The 23396-nt window shown below is 41.4% G+C and overlaps 1 protein-coding gene across 5 annotated transcripts in view; it reads left to right on the top strand.

The window, feature by feature from the left end:
* Positions 1–23396, top strand: part of arhgap32b (Rho GTPase activating protein 32b) — a 221406-nt gene that overhangs the window by 119465 nt on the left and 78545 nt on the right. Inside the window, exon 1 of one of the 5 annotated variants that reach the window (XM_078172164.1) lies at positions 16026–16610. The exons of the other annotated variants lie outside the window; for them this stretch is intronic. The gene's annotated coding sequence lies outside the window, so the exon portion shown is untranslated. Of the gene's footprint in view, positions 1–16025; positions 16611–23396 lie in introns of those variants that run through there. 5 annotated transcript variants of the gene reach the window in all.

The following is a 23396-nucleotide window of genomic DNA, read 5'->3' as shown; positions in this document are numbered from 1 at the left end:
ACGGTTATGTTGTACGCATCTGCATCTTGTCAACCAGAAACAGGGAACTGAGTTTGATGATGTAATGCGCGGGACTGTAACAATTGGTGAAAGTCTCTGGAAACTACTTTCATTGGCCAAATTGGCAGAAAAGTTGCGGTGGTTGAAAGGTCGCACAGAATTCACAGGGATTAGTTGAGTTTGCGTTAGTTGTTGCAATCATGACATTGGAACATCCTGGAGGAGTGGTGTAGTGCCAGTCACTAAATGTTAGCATGCTAACATGCTAAACTAACAGTGTATCTCAAATTGCATATTTCTGTACTAAATACTTAATATTTTAAGCACGCTAAGTGCATGGTTGGCACAGTATGGGAAAATGCAGTGTACCACTGACGCTCTCAAAATGCTCCAAAAGTTGAGTGTGGACTGATGAACACTTCTCTCCCTCAACGAACAAAATATTGGCCACATTGGTTTCCGGTACGTCACAAACTTCTCAACTTTTGACATGGCGGCTGGGGACAACAAAGAGCCTGTTAGTCGTGCATGTTGTTGCCCAATAGAAGTATGCGATTCGAGACACACAGTAAGAATATGACATTATACCTGCTAAACATCAGCATACTTATACTGAAATAAAGAGTAGAACTCAACACGTCAGTTAGAGCAGAAGACAGTCTGGAAAGGAGTCAAGGAACCAGCTTCAGGGTGGCTGTAAATGTACTTAGTGATTCCATAACAAAACCTGGGATATAGCTTTTAATATACTTACATAGTTTGATATTAGAGACTCTCAACTTAACCTTATGCAACTGTGCTTTTCCAAATCACAAGTATAGTCAGTACTCTTTACTGATTATGAATGTGGGACGATTTGCATGAATAATGACAATAGCTGATGGGGCTGTACTATCCTTTGACAGTGCTTTTAAATTCGATAAACAAGTTAGATCAGTAATACAAACCAGCTTTTATCAACTCAGGCTTTTAGCTAAAGTAAAGGGCTATCTCTCCCCCCAAAATCTAGAGAGGGTAATCCATGCTTTTATAACCTCACGTCTGGACTACTGTAACTCGCTTTATGTCGGTATTGACCATTCACTGCTACACCGTCTACAGCTTGTCCAGAATGCAGCAGCCCGCCTCCTTACTGGAAAACGTAAACACGAACACATCACACCAATCTTGGCCTCGCTCCACTGGCTTCCAGTGCGTTTTAGAATTTATTTTAAGATTTTATTGATTCTTTTTAAAGCCCTATATGGGCTGGCACCCCCTTATTTAACCGAACTCCTGCACTTTCATGCTCCCTCCAGAGCCTTGAGATCAGCCAGTCAGCTATTACTGGCTACTCCTAGGACTAGGCAGAAGACCAGAGGTGACAGAGCCTTTGGGGCGGCTGCCCCTAGGCTCTGGAATAGCCTGCCCCTGCACATTAGGTCTGCCCAGACCCTAGAGATTTTTAAGTCTTTTCTTAAAACCCACTTCTTCTCTCAGGCTTTTAACTCAGGTTGAGCTGGACACCCATACATTTTATCTTATTTTGATCTTATTTTATAACCCTTGTATTTTATTTTATTGTATTGTATTTTATGTATCTTATGGTTATTATTGTGGTGTACTATTGGGTACCTCATTGTATTTGCTTGTTTATTTCTATTGACCTGTTCAGCACTTTGGTCAACCTTGGTTGTTTTAAATGTGCTTTATAAATAAAGTTTGAGTTGAGTTGAGTTGAGTTGAGTATCCATCCTGCACCTCCACCACTATGGACAGAACCTCTTAAAAACAATGTAATGAGAAAGCTGTGCCGTCACTCACAATTGTTCAATCAGGCCACATCAAAGAATTCTAAAATCGAGTTTGTGCCTGCAGGAGACAAGCCACTGGTAATCTTAAAACTGTAATTCTGAAATCTCAAACAGCTCTTCAGAAACAGTTTCTTCTGTTGATTAGCAAACACTGCCTCATTTCTGTCATCATTCTTTGTTATCAGGTAAAATATATTTTATTTGACATTTTTAAGAAAGATATAATTAAGGGCTACAGCTGTGATGTTAATTTTAACTAAACAAGTGAATGCTTTGTGTCAGATGACATAATTCTGCTAGAAGCATGCTTTTGAAAAATGTAGACTGACCATGAAGGGACACAGATGGTCATCAACAAAGCTTAGGTACACTGTGAAACAAAGTGGCTCCACACCTACCAAGAAATACTAAATTCTGAGAGTAGTATTTACAGACACCTCTCCGCACATTACTGCTGAACTCAGCTGTTGTTTTTGGGCAAAGGTGTTTTTTCCTCTTAAAACTGCTGTGGAATTCATGTTTTATTCATTTGTCTATTTTTGTGTTTACTGCATCATCCTGTGTATTGTATCACATTTGCCGGAGGGAACGTATTAACAATATGATGGTACCACTGTGCAAAACAATATCACTGTTAAAGCAGACATTAGAGTGTGCAACATAAGTAACTGTGGATGCTAGTGAACTGGTTGACCCTGTCCACATGCTGTTTATATTGAGTTGTTGTTGAATGGAGATGGCTGTTTGCCTTAACAAGCATGTGTGTCTAATAAAGTAGCCACTTTGTTGAAACCTCATTCATTCTTGTGTTAACATGAGTAGGGGAAGACAACCCCCTTAAAAATAGAGTAACTCACTGTTAAAAAAAAGGGGGGGGATATGATTTTAGAATGTGCAGGATGATGATGCATAAACCAACACACTGGTGGGAGAAATACATTGGTAGAGTAGCCAGTTTTGTTGTCATAGCATAAAAACAAAATTCTTGTAAAGAGGCATCTTGCCCCAATAGTGGGACAAGATGCCTACAACAATTTCACTTTTATGATCAAAATGAGCTATCCAACTAAATAAAACAAACTAAAATCCAACCCCAAATTATCTAGAAGCCTTGTAGCCTTTCCTTCAGGCTAATTGTTTTTATTTTGCGTCTGGGCTGGCGATAGCTCTGATGTTCTTAGGTTTTCTGTCCGCCCCATCCTTATGAATACGATATCACAAGAACGCCTTAAGGGAATTTCTTCAAATATGGCACAAATGTCCACGTGGACTCAATAATGAACTGATAAGTTTTTGGTGGTCATAGGACAAAGGTCAAGGTCACTGTGACCTTGTCTGTCTCATTCTTGTGAACATGATATTTCAAGAGGGAATTTCTTCAGATTTGGCACAAATGTTCACTTGGACTCAACAATGAACTGATTAGATGTTGGTGGTCAGAGGTCAAGGTCAGTGTGGCCTTGCATCTGTCTTATTCTAGTGACCGCAATATCTCGAGAATGCCTTAAAAGAATTTCTTAAAATTTGACCCAAATGTCCACTTACCCTGAAGAATAAATTGATTAGAAATTGGTGGCCAAAAGTCAAGGTCAGTGGGACCACATAAAATATGTTTTTGGCCATAACTTGATGTCATATCTCAGGGACAGAAGGGGAAACATTTAGTCCGATACGTCATTGGTGACCGTAATGTTGTCTATGTTGGCTTATTCTAGATAGCTAGCAATGCTTTTGATTGGTAGCTAACTGGCTAATAATGTTAGTAAGCTGGTTAACTACAATAACTACAATACTATACTACTATTATATGTAGATATGAACTCTATAAAGCCACATATGACTATATACTAGATAATATAACAAAATTACATTTTGAGGCAGGATGCCCTTGCAGGGTTTTCTTGCCCAAAGGGTCTAACTTTACATTTTTACTTTAAAAGAAGAAAATCTTTATTTTTCTTTCAAAATAAATTCAAAGACTCTCCCCACTAATCCCCCATCATCACATATATCCCAATACTTTTTATGTACAACTTACTATAAATACATAGATTACTGTTTTCCAGTGACAAAAAATTATATCAGTTTGCCCTAAAATGGTTCTGGTGGAATAAATCTCAAGAATGCTGCAAAACAGAAGAAATGTCACAGTTCACTAATGCAAATCCATTCAATACATTTGTTGAGAGTAGATTTAGTGCCATATATTGGTAAGGAGAGGAATCAAGGGGACGGGGACATCTTCCCCCATCTTACCCCTTTTGTACTTAAATACTGTATCTGCTGTTATCCTCCAGACAATCTGATATTTCACCGACCATGGCCTCTGTTCCACTTGATGTCTCTATTGAATGGCCTCCAGCTCCCCTCCTTTCCACCCTCCTCCCCTCAGCCCTTTCCCAGCCCTGCAGGCTACTCACTACATGATCCAGTCTGCTGCCAGACACCAGGAAAACAACTTTATTGACTTCAACACTATGATCCCACTTTGCCAGTCTGCCCTGCTCTTCCATATGGTTTATCTACAACCTAGCATTTAGTCCAGCCAAGACGTTCGACCTCTTACACATTTTACTATTAATGGAGAGTTTAAAACCACACAGGCTGGTGCTGTCCAAAAACCATGGCAGTGTTTCCAACTACGTACAATGATTGAACAACTTGAAATGCTGTTAGAGATTGTTACAAGGGAACTCCACTCAGAAAATGTGCTTGCTTATTCTTCCTTCACTGTGGTGTTTGAGCTTCACTGTGCACAATGACAAAAGGAGCGTTTCACTGAGCTCACCTTAGATCTCAGCGTAAGACCGAGATGAACCAGCAGGATTTATGACATCACAACTAGTTTGGAGCCAACTGTGATTTAGTATGAAATGTAATTATGATGTGGAACCTTAAAGTCCTCATTGCACATGCATTAAGAATGGAATTTACAGTAAAGTAGGAGACCATTTTGTTTGTGAAAATGTTTTTTTTGTGTGTGTAATTTTCTCAGCGATGGAGAGCTAGATTTACAATTGTAAAAGGTATTTGATCTCTCTTGTCCGAAAAAATACAAGGCACAAATTATTAGAGTATTTTTATGTCTTAAAGGGATAGTGCACCCAAACATGAAAATTCAGCCATTATCTACTCACCCTCATGTTGAGGAAGGCTCTGGTGAAGTTTTAGAGTCCTCACATCCCTTGCGGAGATCGGCGGGGGGAGCGGCTAGCACACCTAATGGCTGACGGCGCCCCAGACTAATGTCCAAGAACACAAAATTGAAACTACAAAATATCTCCAACATGCTCATCCGTAGTGATCCAAGTGTCTTGAAGCTCCGACATAAAATGTTGTTTCGAAAAACGTCATTTGAGCTCTGTTTTTAGCCTCACTGTAGCCTGTGGCTCTGACTGCTTCTCTGTGCTCCGTGCTCACGTGTGCCTGCTCAGGGTGATCGGTGATCTCTTAAGAGCAGCAGTCTCGTCAGTACTGATGTCCAGATTCTCAAGTGCAGGCATCGCCAATTCCCAGTCTGAGCAGCAAAGACTTTCCTCATCCGTTGGCATTGCTTTGCATTTGAAACAACTACACCACCAGGTTTCCAGTGCTCGACTCCGGTATTCTGCGGCTGGCTGAGGGTTAGGCTCATGAGCTGCGGCGGCTGCTTCGTCCAGTAGCCTGAGTTCCGTCCGTATACTTTGGCTCAAACAAATACGGCTCAACAAAGAAATGCTGTTCCTCCTCAATTTCAAAGTCTTCAGACATGTTGGGCTGTCCTTTGCTAAAAGACCGTAGTGCAAATTATCTTTTAGCTACTGTGGTTACCATTGTCTCCCCCTGCGGTGCACATGTCACTTGATGTAAACACGGGTAAGCAAAGCTCATGCTTTCGCTGGTTTCGCGCAAGTGCACACACGTGAGCGCAGAGCACAGAGAAGCAGTCAGAGCTACAGGCTACACTGAGGCTAGTTTATTTAGGTTTTGGCTGGTATTCCATAAAGAATGCTGTTACAGTAGTCAATTCTGGATGTGATGAAGGCATGGATGAGAGTTCCAGCAGCAGAGGGGGAGAGTGATAGGCAGAGACAAGCTATGTTTTTTAGGTGGCAGAAGGCAGTACTGGTGATGTGATTGATGGGAGAGGAATGCAGAGTGGAATTGTCAGTTGTGAGGCAGAAGTTGTGAGAGGTCTTGGTGAGGGATTTGGGACCGATGATGATCGTGTCTGAGTTTTCACAGTTCAGTTTGAGGAAGTTTGCTTGCATCCAGGACTTGATGTCATTGAGGCAGGTGTTCAGAGTAGACTGAGTTTCAGTGGTGATGGATGTAGTGGAGATGTAGAGCTGGATGTCATCAGCATAGCAGTGGAAGTTGCAACCGTGGCTGCGAATGATTTTGCCAAGGGGAAGCATGTAAAGGATGAATAGGAGAGGACCAAGCACCAAACCCTGGGGGACACCTTGGGACAGTGGAGCAAGGGAGGGAGTGCAGTTGTTAATATTGATAAACAGATGTCCGTTTGTGAGGTATGACCTTAGCCAGGAGAGGGCAGTACTGGTGATGCTGAGGAAAGATCTGAGAAAGAAAATGAATATTGGGTGGTTGATTGTGTCAAAGGCTGCTGTGAGGTCAAGAAGGATGAGAATTGAGAGGTGACCAGAGTCTGAGGAGAGGAGGAGATCACTTTGAGGAGGGCGGTTGCTGTGCTGTGCTGTGTTGTGAGCGGAAGCCAGATTGAAGTGGATCAAACAGCGTAAAAATAATACACTTTAAACCCTCAGTGTGTAAACATGGTGGGTAACAGTGACATCAGCGGTCAGATTCTAGATTGCAGGGCTCACTTGTGCTCACTCGCTCACCCCTCCCGTCGGGTAAGTGACGGTGGCCTCGTAGGACAGAAAGTCTTGCGCAGACAGCAGAGATCCATCCACGAGTTTTCGAGTTTTCCAGGAGTAGGCCTATCTAGCAACGAGGTGAATATTTATTTAGGAATCTAAACCATGTTATGATGTTGTAGCGACCCTGCAGTAAATGTTCTGTTATAATGTCAATGTTCTGTGAGTTAATGGTATGTTTGGGATTGAATGAGTATAGGTAGGGGGGCAGGGTGCGAGTGTGACGGGGATGAGGGCTGTGTGAGTGCGCGTGCTGGTGTGTGTATGAGCGAGCTGGAGGAGAGAGCAGGAGTGCACAGTTGGAGTTACAGCTAAGTTCTTGTTTGTTGGTTGTTTTGGCGTGGTTACGTCCAACAGTAACCTGTACTGTTCAGTAATAAACGGTGGTTTGCCGAATAACTGCATCATCCTTTCCACACGTCCTGGTGGGCGCTACAATATGTTATAGCTTACCAGTGACATATAGGTTATCTGTGAGATATAACGTTATGTTAGGAGTGTTTTATCTCTAATTGTTTTGGTAACATGAGCAAACATTAGCACAGTAATGCTAAAATAACACGTTTATGTGATAGTCATGGCACAGTGTGGCAAATATAGGTTGGTATGATTATAATATATGCGTCTCCAGAGTGTTCTTCCACAGGAGTTCTTTCCACCTGGAATAACCAATATTCACTCGCCTTTTGTCCCGTCCTCGCTTATCTGATCTTTTTCTTTTATTTGGTGGCGTGGTTTCCCTCTTACGGGACAAAACATATATGTGCTCCTCCATTTAAAGTGTGACAGAGTCATAAAAGTACAAAGCAGGTTCACGTAGAAGCGCCCCGGATTGAGCTTCACCTTCTCTGTCTCCAGTGACGGCAAGTTCTAGGTAAACGCGAAAGGAGAAGCGCGTATATCCCTTTCGGGCACTGTATTCAAATATGGCGACACAAGAAGGCAGCCTCCAGCATACCGTGCCCTCCCTGTGAATATATATATAGAGAAATCATTCTAAGCCTATGAGAAAGCTTCCATTTGTATGTGAATTGCATTACACTTGAGTAAATATATATTTATGAAAGCAATAGTTGATATTTGCTAATAAACAACCATGTAAATTACACATTGTAACTTCAATTATTTTCAATTTACAACTCCACATCAGCGGCGGCTAGATTCAGCTCCGGAGGTTGCCGCTTGTTGTAAAGTCAATTTCTTTGGTTTTGCAACCACTGGTTGGACAAAACTAGCATCTTATAAACATCAACTTGGACTTTAATAGTGACTGGTTCCCAATATTTGACATTTTATATAGGATTAGCGGAGAATGTATTTGGCAGATTGTTAATTGCAGACCTACTTTTTTACAGTATATTTGAGTTAATGAGAGGTTTCAGACTCATTCCTAGGGCATCATCAGCCTGATGGCTACTTTCATTCTCCTGCCTTTGTTTTCAGGGCCTCTACTGTAGTACTCAGGCACAGCCAGTCAGCCAGCCCTTTAACACAAAAGCTGTCTCTGCTCACACACAGCCAGAAGCCAGACATTTAATGGCTGTTTGTAGGAGAAACATTATGCACCAAAGAAAGTAATCATTTTGAGACAAGGTGTTTGTCACCACACAAACTGCATTATGCAAATTTAGCAGATCTAGGTGTTCTAAGATATAGAGCAATGATAAACATGCAGTGTGATCAGCGGTCTGAGACATTTCTCCTAAGACAGAGAAGGGTAGTTTATCCAGCCTCCGACAATAATCACTGCAATCAAGTTTAACAGCTGTGAAGGAGTGCCCCCTCTCTCATCTCGACAACAGTGCACACACTTACAAAGGCTGTGACTTCAGTGTGCGGGAGAATGAGATCAGTAAGCTGTATGTAAGCGGTCATGCGTGTGATAAAGATTGACGTCCCTCTCAGCCATTCTTTAGGCGAGCTCACTGTGTGTCGCTGTACGCCCGATGTGTCTCAGTTGCTTCTACCTTCACACTCTGACGTGACAGAAAAAGTGTGTGGAGGGGGAGGGGACGTCGTTTTGTCTGCACTCTTACCCGTCCACCCCTCTATCTGTCTGTCCCTCCATCGCTTGCCTGCCTGCATCCGCCCTGGTAGCTGAGCATCGTGACACGATATGCTCCCACTGCCCACTCACCCCCTTCACTCACAAAGGACCAAGAGAGATGCATAGAGATGAATTCCCTCCCCCAGTGGGACCCAATCCATCAACTGCAGCACTACACTGAAGACAGCACCGGGCAGCACACACACAGGCAGGCTGCCCTTTAAAGGCACAGGGTTGACTAACAGCAGGATCCAGATTCATGGCAAGATCAGCACTGGATGAGTTTTAACTATAGAATTGTTCAGGCACCTATGTTAGTCTGGACAAAGCAAACCCAGAGCCATGGCCTGCGAAGTTATGATGTGAACCCCCTCTGTCACGTGTTCATTCAGAGGACCTCTTTCCACTCCTTGTGAGCAGAGGATGATGTAACGGTTGGACTCATTCTGCCCTTGTTAGAGGAAACAAAAGACCAGCCAGAGCGCACATACACACACAAAGACACACACACATAACCTCTCTCGATTTCTCTTTGTCTCTCATGGTCGTTATTGGAGGACAACAAGAAGGCTTGAAAATGTGATTGTCCTTAAATCCAGAATGCACATTATCAAGTGGTACAAAATCCACTTAGTTGACAATAAGATGTGATTCTGAATAGAAAATCAGCTCAATTAGTCATGACCCTGTTAGCATATTTTATGAATACTTTAATTAAAGATACTTATTTTGAAGATATTTTAATTGTCTCGCATTACTAGTTCAAGATTATGCTGCTAGAGGTTGATACAAAGATTGATGAATTATATCCAGCGGATTATGGAGAAATGAACAGGACTGTGAGATTAACCTAGCATTTGGTTGTGTGACTTTCAATCTCAAATTAGATACAATCATTAAGAAAAAGTAACATCTACTGTATCAATAAATTTACTGTTACAGTTTATGAGTGTATGTTTGCATCTTTATGCAACATGCATCTTTTGATAACATTTTTAATTAAAAATTAAAAAGTGATGTTCCCTTTCAAAATTGTTTCATTTGAATCATTTTTAGGCTTGTGGTGGTAAAAAGAAATCTCCAGAATTTCACCAAAAAAGCAAAGATAAAAGCTCCAAAAAACAATCAGAGTACAGGCAAAAAATATTTATTTTAGAGTGTAGCAGTTGCAAAATTAGCTGATTGGAACATTGGGCCTGATTCACCAATATCTTCTGAAGTTTTTTCTTACATTTTTACATAGCTCTGAAGTGGAGGTAGCCTACTTCTGCAGAAAGTGAAAGCTCACCAGGTAGAGCAGGTGCCCCATGTACAAAGGCTGTGTCCTCCCTGCAGCGGCAGCAGGTTTGATTCCAACCCACATCCCCTTGCTGCATGTCAAAATTGGGCAAATACTTTTAAACTTAGCTGCTGGCTAAGACAAACATCCCCTCCTCGCTCAATCAGCGCTAATGTTACCTGCATGCAGTGAATCAGCAGAAAGGGAGCAGGACAGAGGACAGAAGGAATGACTTATACTGACTGATTAATACAAACTTCACTCAGTACGTTAGAGTTAGGAATATTATTTATATAGTGAGTTTGCTGTTGTAAAAGTTACTGTTGCTCCTCTAGAAACAACATTCAGATGCATTATAAAATATTCAATAATCATGTTCTGAATTTTTTCTTTTTGAATTAATAAAATTCCTAAAAAGCAATTATTTAGAAATGAAAAGGAACCGATAAGAGTACTGATAAAGTACCAAACCAATAAGGGGTATCAATAAGAGTAGTAGTATCGGTAACATTTTAATGAGACCCATCCCTACATGTCAGCAAATATTTTGCATTAGAATGTTCTTACCAAAGAATAAAACCTGAATAAGAAAATATTGGTGAACATCAGAATCTTTGTGAAAACTGCATAAGTGGGTTGAAGAAGAAATTTCTCCTTAAGAGCAGCTGGTGAGGCTCTGTCATTATTTGTGGCTAATATAAAGCACTTCCTGCACCAGAGGATTTTCTAGGGAAAGCCCAATGTGGCACCAACTGTTGAGATCATCAAATATAAAAACTGCCTGTGTATGCATTCATGTACCAAATATGTTAGATGCATCAGGGCTATAAACAGATGTACATTCCTGGTCCCAGAGTGATATTCATGTTCTCCTTAGCTTAACTGACATTCAGCCAGTCAGCAAGAAACACTGCTGGCCCAAACTCTGTCCCTTATACTCTCTCTTGTTATTCCATTTGCAACTCAACTAGACTGATTTAATTCCCTTTCTACCTTCACACTTTACAAACGGTTCCCTCCTCTCCTACCTGACTTGGTGGGCCTCCAGCAGGGGTATGCTCGGTACGTGGGAACATTGTAACTGCTGATTTAGCTGCTGGAGTAACTGCTTCACTCCAGGAGCGCTGAAAGCATGTTTGGAACGCATTACCCCTATCTGGCCTCCTGAAAATGAAGTCAGGGTGGAAAAGACAAAAGTGCAATATCCCCTTGACATTGAGATGTTTTTGGTGTTTTATGCATTCCAGTCATTCTGTACAACTGGAATGCTGAGGTACCTTGAACAGAATCCATTTAGCTTCATACATCATGACCTGTGTGTGTGAACAGAACCCTTTCTCCACATTATCAAACACATTGGTGTCTGATTGGAATGGGCTAACAGAGCAGTGAGATAACAGCAGTGTGCAGAGTGTCCTCAATTAGTAGGATGCACATATTGACAATAAACTCTCCACACTAAGGTAGAAATCCATTTTTAACTCCACTCAGTGCTCCGTCACCTGAGGTTTATTCTTTGTTCGGTCACTGCCCTTGGACTTGTGCCTCTGTGTGTATGAATGCATGTACATTACAGTAAACAAATCTTCCTCATAATGGGATTTGTTTTGTGAACCTGCTCCAAGTCATGATCTCACCTCCTTATGGCAATCTCTCTCTCTCTCTGTTTAAATCCCATTGGCTCCTCACTCTCTTACTGGATTCATTCTTATAGGTTTAGTAATGATTTTAGATGTAGCTCCTTCACACATCTGCCTTTAGCTCTGAAGTACTGCAGCAAAGCCCCACAGCCACTCCAAACCCCTCTAGTTCTGCAGTCTGACAGAAATACCACAACGTGAAAATAGTGTCAAGGCAGACCAGACATTATTTTCAAAGCATTACTCTCCCATTGTCCTGTGAAATTTCATCTTGGAAAATAAAACATTTAAACCTGTGTAGTGCATCTTTATAATTCTTCACCAAGGATGATGTTGTTGAGACAAAGTCCTCGTGTTTTTTCTTCTGACTGTGTCCACCTTGAAACTGTGCTGATTGTAAAGATCTGTGCTGTCGGGATGTAGATGTGTGTAAAGCATCCATGTTTTAGAATTTGTAGCTTCTTGGCAGCAACATCCACATTTGAAGCTTTGTCTGTCATGGCTATAACTTTGTGTTGTGTTCCGCAGGCAGTCCACCACCTGCTCACTGGTTTTGTTGATACTGAGCTCCAGGTGATGGTGTTGCACCATGTGGAAAAAGCTCTCCATCAATCCTCTGTACTCCTCTGTAGAAATACTGTAGTCAGCATCATATGTGTCAATATGGTGATAATTTCCATTTGCCAAGAAATACACGTAATACATTTTTATTTAGTTTCTTCAAAGTCCTTACTACACATACTATATGAGACTGGAAAGTCATGCATGTAAACTTCAGCTTGACTGGTTGGTGGACGCATATAATCACCCACAAGGCGGTGATTTTTTTTTTCCTTTGGCTGGAGGCATTGTTTTCAGGTTGTCCCTCCGTCCCTATGTTTGAACTAGGGATGTCTTGACTTGGTTCATTTTAATTTCAAATGGCCAACACCCATTAACTAGTAACTAATTAGTTTAATTTTCAAGAAACAAAAAACTGAGTGAAGCACAAGAGCCCTCTCCTTTTGGTGCTCCTTTGACTTAGTGAGCTTTAAGGCTGCATTTCAAAACTATTCATTTAGAGGTGGGAAAAAGTTAATGTTTTGTGATGTAAATGTCTTTAATTTTATTTTCTGTTGGTTTTGCTGACAGACAGCTGGCTAGCCATGTTAACATGTCAAAACACTGCCTAAGCTCTGTCTCCACTGGTTTCTTGACCCCCTTTCCCACTGCACAAAAACCCCACTAACATCTGCTAACATCTGGCTTTTTAATGCAATGGGAAATGTTTTAATCAGCATTCACACCTGGGTTAAATGACTCTCCAGTAGTCACAGGTATTTATCACCTCTGGTTCCTATCAGCATTGATGGGAAAACAACACCCGGTGAACACGCTAATTTTAGCCCCTTAACTGGCGAGATGCAATGACGCGCTGCCACAAAACACCGTCTGTCTTCATCTAAGCAGCGCTCAGACATCGTTCCAAATTAGTCTGCACCGAGTTAAAGGAGAGACAGAGTAAGTAAGAGAAAAAAAGAAGTAACCACGTAAAGTTGTCTTTCCTCTGTGCTGCTGTCTCATAGCGTTGTCTACTGTTTACCTGTTCTCCGGCCTGTCCATGACGCTAACGTGACACACCCACACAAATGAAAAAACCCTACACAAAGATTGGCATACTGCTGCTGCAGAGCCATGCACACAGCACTGCACTACAGGCAATGGGAAAGTAGTTTATAGCCTACTTTTATTGGGGTTACCCATGTCTTAAAAACCCATGTACACATGCTAATTTTGGTAGAAACATTGTATTGGCTGCTCTGCACTGTGCACCACCAAGTAGGGGTGGGAGCTAACTTTAGCTAGCTAGCTGCACTGCTCATTCTGCGATTACCGCTGTTAACCCCAATCTGATCACAATGTTTGCAAAACTAGCCATGCTAAAACTGCTAACATCAGTAACATAGTGATCAATGCTAAATAGAGTTTTACTGCTCAAAACGGAGCAGCTTACTCACCAGGCAAGCTTGGGGGAGAAAGGAGGGTGGGTGCAATGTTTCCACAGCAACGCTGTAGGGTCGGGACGGTAGCAGTAATGGCCCAGTGAGCAGCACTGCTAATGCTAGCTTGGTCCTATCAGGCCCATGTGGCGTGCAGTGCAATAAACTGAGGAGTGGCAAAATTAACCCATAGACTGATGTCTGTCATTTTTTTAAAAAATCAAGGTCGAACAAATTTAAAATGACCCGTAATTCGTTTGAATAATTTTGAATGAATGACGTCATTCTTTTCTTGCAGGCTTGCGAGAGAGAGCAAATTTCTCTGTTCTTGTGGAGTAGCCTATGTAAAGGCCTTAAGACAGCTGCTTTTTTTTGCAGAAGATCAAAGGTCAAGGTCACTTTGACCTCACAAAACATGTTTTTGGCCATAACTTAAGAATTACTACACTAATTATGAAAAAACCCCACAAATGTCTAATAGGATAAGATGATGAAGTGATGAAATTTTATGTTCAAAAGGTCTAAGCTCAACTTAAGTGTGACATCAAAATGTCATTTTCTGGCCATTATTCAATTTCACAACTTTTGTCATTTGGTCAGATGCTGAAATGGTGACACTAATCTTGGTTGTCCACCTTGAAATTGTGCTGTTTGTATAGATCTCCTGTGCTGCTGGGGGAAGATGTGTGTGAAGCATCCATGTTTTCACTGGATGTAAACTGTATCTACAACTTGACTGGGTTGCAGAGGCATACAGCAGTGAGGCGGTGATTCTGATTCTTTTTTTATATGACTTTTAGGCTTTCTGCATGTCAAGCAACCCACTCATGGGGGTTGCTAGTAGCTGCCTAATACAATAATTTCTGAGAAAATTGGAGTATTAAGTGTAGTAAAAGTAATTCATGGTCATTCATCTTTCCCGGCGCATTTTCATTTTTTTATTAAATATCAATATAATTTGATGAGGGCTTTTGCATTCAAGGCTGAAACTTCAGCCGTGGTTACATTTCCTGGAAAACATGTGACCTCCACACATGCTATTTATGATACATCAGTCCAAGCTGCCACTGGCATAGCAGGGCAGAAGCTGGATGAACTGGGTCATCATTGGATTATCATTTGATATTCATCAAGCAGAGTTGTAGAGAATGATTTGATGCTCTGCTTCGGCAGCCAGACATCCCAGCTAACAGAGGAACGGCTAACTGCTCATCTCTAACAATACTTTTTTCAGGAACGCTTGGACTGTTTTGGCTCAGTGGTGACTGTTTGCAAATTCACACATCGCCACATTGGGGCTGTAAATGTTTGGTAGCAGGTGTAATTAGTGGAACATTTCTGAAGTTTTGATCAGAGTCATTTCAGGACTAAGGGTTGCAGCAATGAAAGTAAGTAAATGAGTTTCCAGTGTTTAAACTTGATGTTTGTTTTTCTTCCTCTGATGTTAGATCTCCTTTTCTTGCACAGAAAATCATACACACAAAGACACACTTTGCGTCTTTTTTTTTTTTTGAAGCAGTACAGGGAGGGATTTAGTGAGCGCCGCAGGTCCCATGCAGCTCTGTGTCCTTGTGGCCTCTCTTGGCTCCCACATGTCCTCCTCAGTAAGGCTGGCTATTTGCTTGGATTTCCATTCTACTCTCCAGCAATTGGCCTTTTTAATCCATCTCATGTGTGGATGGTACATGTGAAGTCATCACAGCTGATGCAGCCTACACTTTTCTTTCCTTTTTTGTTTGTTTGAGGTATTTGGCTGCAACCTGAGAGCAGGTCATTTAGCAGAGTGGAGGTTAAAGTTTTATTTTTGGTACTCTATTTCTACTTTGCAAGTGTGGTGGACTGCGAGCGAGCACACTCTGTGGTTATTTATTGTTGGGTGAATTTTTAAATGCGGTTTGGTAGCCTAGATTTGAAGTCGCTTCCCACTTATTTGCTGCGCTTGCAAAGCACCAGTTATTGACGCACTTAATTGAATGTGCTTTGAGGTGTAATGCCTTGATGTCCTTTGACTCTCTATTAATTGTCTGCTTGCAAGAACTGCAGATTTCTGCAGCTGAGCACTTTAGATAAAATGCCACTGTGCACAAGAGAGAGAGGACTTCACATGTGGAAGGACAAAAAAAATATGCTCGCCCACAAGTGCAACCATTCCCTTTTTTCTGTTACCTCCTGCCCTCTTCCTCTGCTCTGCTTCTTTTTGCTCCCTCTATCCCTCCATCCCTGCTCTTTGTCCTGGGAGCGTACCAACCAGAGAGGGGGAAGAGGAGGAGAGAAGGGGGAGGGGTGAGCCAGCATGTCAGACAGGGGAGAGGAGGGAAAAGGGAGAGAATAGCATGTGGCGGACAGACTGAGAGAGCAGACCTTGAGGCCAGCAGAAGAACAAGACTGAAAGAAAATTGCTTTTTGTCTATTTTTTTTTTTTAATTTATTTATTTATTTTTTTGCATCTGGTCGTTGCCTCCCATTATATCCTGCTGCTAATGAAATTGGGTGGTAAAGTTCTGCTGGGTGCCAACCATCAGGGAGAGGAAACCATCTAGAGAAAGAAGATCAGGAAATCAGTAAAGGGCATAACAATGGTAGGGTGGGAGAGAAGGCAAAATGGAGGAGATGAAAACAGTCCCGTTGAGGAATCCACCAAATAACAACCTCCCTTCATCCACCACCACCTTCACCGCTGCTGCTGCCTCTGCTAATATTGTTGCCTCCCGCCCTCTGTCTCTGAATCCCACCCTGGGAGAGCTGACACTGTATATGAAAGTAAGTGGAGAGCTGACATTTACTTCCTGCTGAGGGGAACTTTGTTCTGGACCTACAAAACAGGACTCTGCAAGAGGGGATGTACATTCACACACACACACTTGCAAAGAGAAATAGAGACTGGGACAGGTGTTGGATTGTTAAGGAGGGGCAAACTCTGAGCATGGAGCTGTACGGCATGAAAAGAAGCAAAGTGTAAGAACTAACATTAGGAGTGGAAACCAAATTTAAAGTGAGTACAATGTTCCTTTCTGTCTTTTTGACTGTGCCATTTAGCTCTTTCCTTTCATTTCTCTGCTGCTGCTCTGCAGTTATCGGAGCAGTGCTTCCCCCCTGTCCTTGTGTGCCTGCAGGACTCATCAAAATTGCTTGTGTCCAATATATGGCTGTTGGATTTAGCTGTTTTTCCTCTGCAGAAACCTTTGTTTGAGGGACAGTGCAACTTCTCCCCTCTCTTTGGAAAATTACCACCATGTATGCGATTTCTCTTGCTTTTGGGAATGTAATGAGCCTTTTCTTAGGATGTAAACAAGAAAGCACAGACCACTCATTGATGTGTGTTTTCCAATATGACCATATACAGCTTAAGGACTGGGCGAACGTTATAATTTTCAAATCCCAGTAATTTTTCTAGTTTTCACAGTGATCCTTTTGGGGTTATATTGCCTTTTTACTGTCCGCATAATGTAGAGTTTCAATCTAGCACACCCAGAACAGCTTCTTCTTTCATATATTTTGTAAAAGAAAACCTGTTCTCCCTTTAATATTCTGGTGTGTATAGTTATGAAAATCCAGTTTGCCCAGGACTGGCAAGATTGCGGCTGCTTTTGCTGTTAAGCTTTGCCGGAGCCATGGGGACAATGTGTGCTAGTGCAGTGCAGGTTGGATTGAAATCAAATTATAATGTGGTGAGTTGCATGCAGTGCAGAAAACAGGCCTTGAATAGTAGACAACCTGTCCAGCAGGCCGCTCATTTTGAGTGCACTGGATCTGGCAGTGGATCTCATCATAAGTTATAATTTGGCAAACTGCTGGCCAGAAGCAGAGGCATTTGCTGAAATGGTGAAACTGTCATGTAGAACAGTCTTTGTATCTAGTGTCTTCAACTCCACTTGAAATAATATTTCTGCAACTGTAGAATAGTTCTAAAAATGCAGCTGGGAACCAATCACAGTATGCTTCCTCACAAGCTTGCTCATTGTTGAGTTTCATTTCTAAAGGCTCTGACAGCAGATGTATAGTAGACAGTTAAGGACTGGAAATGTGTCTCAACATTTTACTCTCACAATATGACATGTCTTCCTCCAAAATCTCTGACAAAAAGGTGGAGCTGCACATGTTTGTACTCATACATGTACCATGTGACTTTTGTGAGGTGAGACGACAGAGGTAAAACAACTATTAAAAAAAGGTAAAACAGTAATGTCATGTCACCCTCTGGTGGTTGTGTTAAAGGATTATTGTGGAGTCCTGTATGTGGAACTGACTATACTGTAGCTACAAGTGTTATTGAGATTTTAAAGGTTTTGTGACATGCTGGGTATTTTCAATAACATATATTACGATATATATATGTAAAATTAAAGGAACTAAAACTTTAAACGTTGTCAACACCTGTATTATCTAATAAGATGAAGTTTTCAGTCTGTTTATCGCACTCCAGATGTTTATATTGCAGCAACACGTATCTTGTGTACTAAAAAAGCAGTTGATTTGATTATTGTATTAAGCTGCCAAAAGCAGTATTGATAATTTATATTTTTTTTTAAATCAATACTTCTATGTATTGATACAGTATTGCCACACAAAATATTACTATTCTGTATAGATTTTTCTCCCACCATTTTGGCCTCTTTCATATAATAAAAACTAGGGATGCATGATATTGGATATTTTGCCAATGTGCCAGGGCCGTGCCTGACCAATTTGGCACCCTAGGCAAGAGATACGAATATTTGACAAACTGGGCTTTTACATTATATTAATCAAATAGCTGTTGATTGTGAAACCATCATGGCATAATCATAATAGCACCTAACATTACAGCCTTCCTTGATCTAATGACATTTTAAACACAGCAAACAGCCAAAATATAAAAAATGCAACTGTAACATCACAAATTGCACAAATCTGAAAATTGGAAAACATAAATATACAGTATATGAATATATGCCTGGTTGGTAAACAGTGAGTGGTTTGTGCAGCAGCACGCTAAACATTAAAAGAAAAGATAGGCCAATATATAAAATTATGTTGCTTATTCATTCCCTCAAAACTGACATTAACTCTAGCTGAATACTGAAAGTATTCCTAAAACAAGTAGCTAATGAAGTCGCAGTAACATTGACATTACGTAGTAGTAGCCTAACTGCTAATCATTAGTGGCTAATGAGCTGACGTTAGCTTGTGCTTAAGTAACTGTAACTTACATTGTGTTTCTACCATTTTAAATGAAGTGTTTCATCACATCACATCATAACGTCGGTCTCGTGCACGTTTCTCCTCCTCTTCTTTTCTTTTTTGTTTGTTTTTTTTGTACTGCGGCCCAGAGGGCTTTTGCCTCTTCATGACGATGGCAACCGACTGTCAATTTGTCACCAAAGACGGAGGATAAACCAAGACGGTCCACTGCGATTCAGTTTCCTGTATCAGTGTCACGTGGGTTTTGTGACCACCACGCCCCTTTAGGAGACTAACAGCAGGTCCTGAGTCCATTGACTTCAGTGGGAGAAATTAACGTGATTACAGATTATGGCCGATTCTTTCACCCCATAGTCACGGAAGCAAATACTGGACCCATTTATCACAAGCCACATATCTTCAGAACATTCCGACACCAAAATGGCAAATTTCAGACGGACAAATCAGGAGAAAATTTACTTTGTTCAAGACCTGTCTCTGTCTCAACAACACACTCTCGCGAGATCTGGCAACAGATATCTCCTCTCTGGTGCTGAAATCAGTGCATTTTCACCAAAGATACTGGATTAAAAAAATATTTTTTCCAGCGGATATCTTAGTTACAACATGATTGAGCTAGCAAAGCAGTTTTGTGTTGCTATGTGTGGTATTTATTCAGTTTTGGGAAATCACAATGTCTAGAAAGCATCAGTGGCTGCAGCTGACAGGGACAGCTAACAGCAGCAGCTAACATCAGGACATCATCTGTTAAAAGCCTCCTGTTGTCAGATACGACATGAAACTACTCCAGTTAGCTCACTCATGTTGTAACTAAGACATCCGCTGGAAAAATTTTTTTCACGGACCGTTTATTTATTTAGCTTACGGCCAGTAAGGGTATACACATGTTGACAGAAGCGAGGTTGGGGATACCCGTCTTTGATTGGCAGTTCTCCATCATCTTTGATTGGGGTACAGGGGACAACGCCTACTTAGGAGACCGGAAATGTATACCATTTCATACAATGGGAGTATATCTTTGTTGTCACTCAGCAGCATCACATTACAGAAGATGGCAGGTAGCGGGGGGGAGGGGGGCGCGGTTAGGGACCGTGGCGAAATTGATGCTGCCTGCCAGAGAGGCAGAAGGATGCCAGGCAGGCAGAAATTTAAATTAGAAATATTATTTCATTATTATTTAAAGACATATGGCTATATGTATTGTTGTTGTTTTGTAGTGTATTCTTGTCTAATTTTTCGAATAGAATGAGGAAGGAAAAAAAAAAAGACCTCACTCCCTGGCGCCCTCTGGCGTGCTGGCGTCTATAGCTTTTGCCTAACCTGCCCTATGGGCGGCACGGCCCTGCGATATGCCAATATATAACAACTTATTTGGCCTTATATTATGCATGCATACTCTTACCATGATGGCCCACCAGCAGATGGAGACATGAAATACAATGCTTTTCAATGTATGTAATATTCATTCATTGTGCAAAATAAGAAGAAGCATGTTGGGCAATTCTGATTTTAAAGCCAATATCAGCCGATACTGATGACATGCATGCCAATATTATAGTGAATCCCTATTGAAAACAAATAATTGCTTCATTACTATTGGCATTTAAGGGAAGCTTATCATCCTGGTGACTACACTCTGGCGCTGCACGGTGGTGACGGGTGTTTGTGGCACTAACTAACTAGGAGTGTTGCCAGATACTTATACTGCTGAGCTGCAGTCTGCAGGCTCCCATTTAATGATGGTGGAAACAAGAGAAAAGTCAGTGAACTGTACGGACTCTTAAGTCCTCTTCCTTCTCATCGAGCAAAAGACTGACAATTACTAAACTTGTAGAAACCTAGCTATACCTATCTTTATGATTACTCTGACAGCCCATTATGTACAAAACTAATAATAGCAGGAAATAGACGCAGATGTGAGGAGACCAGGCTAAGAGTCTACAGTCATGCTAGTAGTTCTGTGAGACTGTACTCAGGCACAGTGTGATGGCCAAAACGCAAAACCTCCTATCTGCAGAATGATCCAGGAAAAGTGGGGGGAAAACTTCCTATCTGCATTTTGCAAGACACTAATACCTCGTCTGTATTGTTAACACATAATATAGTCCAAAAACAGTGTATTATGTATTGGCTATCCTTAACAAATAGCATTCTGCAAGAAACCAACAAGTTTTTTTCAGTTTTCTCAAAAAAGTACATTTTCTGACCGGAGGTTTTGTTCTTCGGCCATAAATAATAATGCTGGCATGCTAACCTGCTCACAAAGATATTCTAACACCCAGATGTTCAACAGGTAGAATGTTACCATGTTTACCCAGCAGATGTAGAAAGAGACCTGGATACAGCATTGAGGTGGGCCCAGGTCATTCCTGTGAAAGTTGCTCTGTGGCATATGACGCCAAAATGGTTCAACTGCCACGTATAAAATTACCCAGATGATCAGCACTCCTCCTGCACAGTGTGGCCCATAGAGCAGGCGCATTAGAAACCTCTGCCAGCCGAGCTGGCTTCTTCCGATGTATCAATCATCAATCAATCAATCAATTTTATTTATAAAGCCCAATATCACAAATCACAATTTGCCTCACAGGGCTTTACAGCATACGACATCCCTCTGTCCTTATGACCCTCGCAGCGGATAAGGAAAAACTCCCCAAAAAAACCCCTTTAACGGGGAAAAAAAACGGTAGAAACCTCAGGAAGAGCAACTGAGGAGGGATCCCTCTTCCAGGACGGACAGACGTGCAATAGATGTCGTACAGAACAGATCAGCATAATAAATTAACAGTAATCCGCATGACACAATGAGACAGAGAGAGAGAGAGAGAGAGAGAGAGAGAGAGACAGAGAGAGAGATGCAGGTAATAACAGTAGCTTACAACAACATTATTGAAAGTAATAATATTATAGTTATAGTTCTGGCTACTGTGGTACAATATGTTGAAAGTATGTATTAATATCTGGCAGTATACATGTGTGACAATAGTCATATGTGTATAATAACAGTAGAAGTATGACTAATGACTAATGATGGCAGCAGCAGCAGGAGGCATCTGGCAGGACCACGGCAGCAGCACAACCACACACGTCACGCTGAACAGGCACCGCTGCGATATGAGTTAATCTGAGAGACAGTGGAGCACAAAGGCTCCGGAGAAGAAGCCGAGTTAGTGACATCCAGAATGGCCGAGTTAGCAAGATGCAGTAATAGAATACGAGAGAGAGAGAGAGAAGGAGAGAAGGTGCCCGGTGTATTATGGGGGGGTCCTCCAGCAGACTAGGCCTAAGTCAGCCTAACTAGGGGCTGGTACAGGGCAAGCCTGAGCCAGCCCTAACTATAAGTTTTATCAAAGAGGAAAGTCTTAAGTCTAGTCTTAAATGTGGAGACGGTGTCGGCCTCCCGGACCGTAACAGGAAGATGATTCCACAGGAGAGGAGCCTGATAGCTGAAGGCTCTAGCTCCTGATCTACTTTTGGAGACTTTAGGGACCACGAGTAACCCTGCGTTCTCAGAGCGCAGTGTTCTGGTGGGATAATATGGCACTATGAGCTCACTAAGATATGATGGAGCTTGACCATTTAGAGCTTTATAAGTTAACAGTAGGATTTTAAATTCAATTCTGGATTTTACAGGGAGCCAGTGCAGAGAAGCTAAAACAGGAGAAATATGATCACGTTTCTTAGTTCCTGTTAGTACACGTGCTGCTGCATTCTGAATTAGCTGGAGAGTTTTTAAGGACTTACTAGAGCTACCTGATAATAGAGAGTTACAGTAATCCAGCCTAGAGGTAACAAAAGCGTGGACCAATTTTTCTGCATCTTTTCGGGTCAGGATAGGCCTAATTTTTGCAATATTACGCAGATGAAAAAATGCAGTCCGTGAGGTTTGTTTTAAATGAGAATTAAAAGACAAATCTTGATCAAATATTACTCCGAGGTTTCTTACGGTAGTGCTAGAGGCCAGAGCAATGCCATCTAGAGAAACTATGTCATCAGATAAAGAGTCTCTGAGTTGTTTGGGGCCAAGAACAATAACTTCAGTTTTGTCTGAATTTAACATCAGGAAATTGGTGCTCATCCAAGTTTTTATGTCTTTAAGGCAGTTATGGAGTTTAGTTAATTGATTACTTTCTTCTGGCTTCATCGATAAATACAACTGAGTATCATCCGCATAACAATGAAAATTTATAGAGTGATTTCTAATGATGTTACCTAAAGGAAGCATATATAGAGTAAATAGGATTGGTCCGAGCACAGAACCTTGCGGAACTCCAAAACAAACTTTGGTACGTAAGGATGATTCATTATGAACATCAACAAACTGAAAACGATCAGATAAATAAGATTTAAACCAGCTTAGTGCAGAACCTTTTAGGCCAATTAAGTGATCCAGTCTCTGCAGTAGAATTTGATGGTCAATTGTGTCAAACGCCGCACTAAGATCTAATAAAACAAGTACAGAGACAAGTCCCTTGTCTGAAGCAATCAGAAGGTCATTTGTAATTTTAACTAGTGCTGTCTCAGTGCTATGATGCACTCTAAATCCTGACTGAAATTCCTCAAATAAATTATTATCATGGAGAAAATCACACAGCTG

The sequence above is a fragment of the Epinephelus lanceolatus genome, chromosome 11, assembly GCF_041903045.1.
Source record: "Epinephelus lanceolatus isolate andai-2023 chromosome 11, ASM4190304v1, whole genome shotgun sequence".
Lineage (NCBI taxonomy): Eukaryota > Metazoa > Chordata > Actinopteri > Perciformes > Serranidae > Epinephelus > Epinephelus lanceolatus.
Note: the sequence above shows the minus strand (reverse complement) of the source record. Positions and strands in the feature narration are given on the sequence as shown.